The sequence below is a fragment of the Canis lupus genome, chromosome 6 (assembly GCF_048164855.1).
Source record: "Canis lupus baileyi chromosome 6, mCanLup2.hap1, whole genome shotgun sequence".
NCBI classification, from domain to species: domain Eukaryota; kingdom Metazoa; phylum Chordata; class Mammalia; order Carnivora; family Canidae; genus Canis; species Canis lupus.
In genome coordinates this window covers 58,158,818-58,163,472 of record NC_132843.1, presented here as the reverse complement: position 1 = coordinate 58,163,472, position 4,655 = coordinate 58,158,818, and positions in this window count along the sequence as shown.

The following is a 4,655-nucleotide window of genomic DNA, read 5'->3' as shown; positions in this document are numbered from 1 at the left end:
TCTCACTGGTGTGAGGTGGTATCTCCTTGTGCTTTTGATTTGTATTTCCCTGATGGCAAGTGATGCAGAGCATTTTCTCATGTGCATGTTGGCCATGTCTATGTCTTCCTCTGTGAGATTTCTGTTCATGTCTTTTGCCCATTTCATGATTGGATTGTTTGTTTCTTGGGTGTTGAGTTTAATAAGTTCTTTATAGATCTTGGATACTAGCCCTTTATCTGATATGTCATTTGCAAATATCTTCTCCCATTCTGTAGGTTGTCTTTTAGTTTTGTTGACGGTTTCTTGTGCTGTGCAGAAGCTTTTTATCTTGATTAAGTCCCAATAATTCATTTTTGCTTTTGTTTCTCTTGCCTTCATAGATGTATCTTGCAAGAAGTTACTGTGGCCAAGTTCAAAAAGGGTGTTGCCTGTGTTCTTCTCCAGTACTTTGATGGAATCTTGTCTCACATTTAGATCTTTCATCCATTTTGAGTTTATCTTTGTGTATGGTGTAAGAGAATGTCTAGTTTCATTCTTCTGCATGTGGCTCTCCAATTTTCCCAGCACCATTTATTAAAGATACTGTCCTTTTTCCAGTGGATAGTCTTTCCTGCATTGTCGAATATTAGGTGACCATAGAGTTGAGGGCCCATTTCTGGATTCTCTATTCTGTTCCATTGATCTATAGGTCTGTTTGTGTGCCAGTACCAGTCTTGATGACCACAGCTTTGTAGTACAACCTGAAATCTGGCATTGTGATGTCCCCAGCTATGGTTTTCTTTTTCAATATTCCCCTGGCTATCCGGGGTCTTTTCTGATGCCACAAAAATTCTAAGATGATTTGTTCCAACTCTCTGAAGAAAGTCCATGGTATTTTGATAGGGATTGCATTAAATGTGTAAATTTCCCTGGGTAGCATTGACATTTTCACAATATTAATTCTGCCAATCCATGAGCACGGAATATTTTTCCATCTCTTTGTGCCTTCCTCAATTTCTTTCAGAAGTGTTCTGTAGTTTTTAGGGTATAGATCCTTTACCTCTCTGGTTAGGTTTATTCCTAGGTATCTTATGCTTTTGGGTGCAATTGTAAATGGGATTGACTCCTTAATTTCTCTTTCTTCAGTCTCATTGTTAGTGTATAGAAATGCCACTGACTTCTGGGCATTGATTTTGTATCCTGCCACACTGCCGAATTGCTGTATGAGTTCTAGCAATCTTGAGGTGGAGTCTTTTGGGTATTCTATGTACAGAATCATGTCATCTGCAAAGAGGGAGAGTTTGACTTCTTCTTTGCCAATTTGAATGCCTTTTATTTCTTTTTGTTGCCTGGTTGCTGAGGCTAGGACTTCTAGTACTATGTTGAATAGCAGTGGTGAGAGTGGACATCCCTGTCTTGTTCCTGATCTTAGGGGAAAGGCTCCCAAAGGCTCCCAGTGTTTCCCCATTGAGAATGATATTTGCTGTGGGCTTTTCATAGATGGCTTTTAAGACACTGAGGAATGGTATCCCTGGGTGGCGCAGTGGTTTAGCGCCCGCCTTTGGCCCAGGGCGTGATCCTGGAGACCCGGGATCGAATCCCACGTCGGGCTCCCAGTGCATGGAGCCTGCTTCTCCCTCTGCCTGTGTCTCTGCCTCTCTCTCTCCGTGTGTGACTATCATAAAAAAAAAAAAAAAAAAGACACTGAGGAATGCTCCCTCTACCCCTATACTCTGAAGAGTTTTGATCAGGAATGGATGCTGTATTTTGTCAAATGCTTTCTCTGCATCTATGGAGAGGATCATATGGTTCTTGTTTTTTCTCTTGTTGATATAATTTATCACCTTGATTGCTTTATGAGTGTTGAACCAGACTTGCATTCCCAGGGATAAATCCCATTTTGTCATGGTGAATAATCTTCTTAATATACTGTTGGATCCTATTGGCTAGTATCTTGTTAGAATATTTGCATCTGTGTTCATCAGGGATATTGGTCTATAATTCTCCTTTTTGGTGGGGTTTTTGTCTGGTTTTGGAATTAAGGTGATGCTGGCCTCATAGGAGGAGTTTGGAAGTATTCCATCCCTTTCTATCTTTCAGAACAGCTTTAGTAGAATAGGTATGGTTTTCTTCTTTAAACGTTTGATAGAGTTCCCCTGGGAAGCCATCTGACTCTGGACTTCTGTGTTTTAGGAGGTTTTTGATGACTGCTTCAATTTCCTCTCTGGTTATTGGCCTGTTCAGGTTTTCTATTTCTTCCTATTCCAGTTTTGGTAGTTTGTTGTTTTCCAGAAATGTGTCCATTTCTTCATGATTGCCTAATTTATTGGCATATAGGTGCTCATAATATGTTTTAAAATCATTTGTATTTCCTTGGTATTGGTTGTGATCTCTCCTTTTTCATTTGTGATTAGAGTCTTTTTTTTTCTTTTGTTTTTTAATAAGAATGGCTAATGGTTTATCTATCTTATTCTTTCAAAGAACCAACTCCTGGTTTTGTTGATCTATTTCACAGTTCTTCTGGTCTCTATTTCATTGAGTTCTGCTTGAATCTTTATTAACTCTCGTCTTCTGCTGGGTGTAGGTTTTATTTACTGTTCTTTCTCCAGTTCCTTTAGGTGCAAGGTTAGCTTCTGTATTTGAGTTTTTTCCAATTTTTTGGAGGGATGCTCATATTGCAATGTATTTCCCTCTCAGGACTGCTTTTGCTGTATCCCAAATATTTTGAACGGTTGTATCTTCATTCTCATTAGTTTCCATGAATCTTTTTAATTCTTCCCTAATTTCCTGGTTGACTCTTTCATCTTTTAGCAGGATGGTCTTTAACTTCCATGTGTTTGAATTTCTTCCAAATTTCTTCTTGTGATTTAGTTCAAATTTCAAAGCATTATGGTCTGAAAATATGCAGGGGACAATCCCAATCTTTTGGTATTGGTTAAGACCTGAATTGTGACCCAGTATGTGGTCTATTCTGGAGAAAGTTCTATGTGCACTTGAGAAGAATGTGTATTAAGCTGCGTTTGGATGTAAAGTTCTGTAAATATCTGTGAAATCCATCTGGTCCAGTGTATCATTTAAAGCTCTTGTTTCGGGGATCCCTGGGTGGCGCAGCGGTTTGGCGCCTGCCTTTGGCCCAGGGCGCGATCCTGGAGACCTGGAATCGAATCCCACGTCGGGCTCCCGGTGCATGGAGCCTGCTTCTCCCTCTACCTGTGTCTCTGCCTCTCTCTCTCTCTCTCTGTGACTATCATAAATAAATAAAAATTTAAAATAAAATAAAATAAAATAAAATAAAATAAAATAAAATAAAATAAAATAAATAAAATAAAATAAAGCTCTTGTTTCTTTGGAGATGTTGTGCTTAAAAGATCTGTCGTTTGCAGAAAGTGCCGTTTAAAGTCTCCCAGTATAAGTGTATTATTATCTAAGTATGTCTTTACTTTGGTTGTTAATTGAATGATATACTTGGCAGCTCCCACATTAGGGGCATAAATATTCATGATTGTTAGGTCCTCTTGTTGGATAGATCCTTTAAGTATGATATAGTGTCCCTCTTCATCTCTTACTACAGTTTTTGGGATAAACTTTAATTTATCTGATATGAGGATGGCTACCCCTGCTTACTTTTGAGGATCATTTGAATGGTAAATGGTTCTCCAGCCTTTCATTTTCAGACTGTAGGTGTCCTTAGGTCTAAAATGAGTCTCTTGTAGACAGCAAATAGATGAGTCTTGCTTTTTTATCCAGTCTGAAACCCTGTGTCTTTTGATGGGATCATTAAGCCCATTCACGTTCAGAGTTACTATTGAAAGATATTAATTTGGGCAGCCCCGGTGGTGCAGTGGTTTAGCGCCGCCTGCAGCCCGGGTTGTGATCCTGGAGACCCGGGATTGAGTCCCACGTCAGGCTCCCTGCATGGAGCCTCCTTCTCCCTCTGCCTATGTGTCTGCCTCTCTCTCTCTCTCTCCCTCTCTGAATAAATAAATAAAAACTTTAAAAAAATAAATGTTTAAAAAAAAGATATTAATTTAGTGTCATCATAGTACCTATTCAGTCCCTGTTTTTATGGCTTATTTTTGGGGGCTTCCTCTTTCTTTTTTTTTTTTTTTTATTTTTTTTTTTTATTTATTTATGATAGTTACAGAGAGAGAGAGAGAGAGGCAGAGACACAGGCAGAGGGAGAAGCAGGCTCCATGCACCGGGAGCCCGATGTGGGATTCGATCCCGGGTCTCCAGGATCACGCCCTGGGCCAAAGGCAGGCGCCAAACCACTGCGCCACCAGGGATCCCAGCTTCCTTTTTCTTTTACAGAGTCTCCCTTAATATTTCTTGCAGAGCTGGTTTGGTGGTCACATATTCTTTCAGTTTCTGCCTATCTTGGAAGCTCTTTATTTTCTGAATGAGACCCTTACTGGATATAGTATTCTTGGCTGCGTGTTCTTCTCATTTAGGACCCTGAATATATCCTGCCAGCCCTTTCTGGCTTGCCAGGTCTCTGTGGAAAGGTCTGCTGTTAACCTAATACTTCTCCCCATATAAGTTAGGGATCTCTTGTCTCTTGCTACTTTAAGGATTTTCTCTTATCTTTGGAATTTACAAGTTTCACTGTTAAATGTCAAGTGTTGAATGTTTTTTATTGATTTTAGGGGGGGGAATCTCTCTATCTCCTGGATCTGAATGTCTGTTTCCCTCCC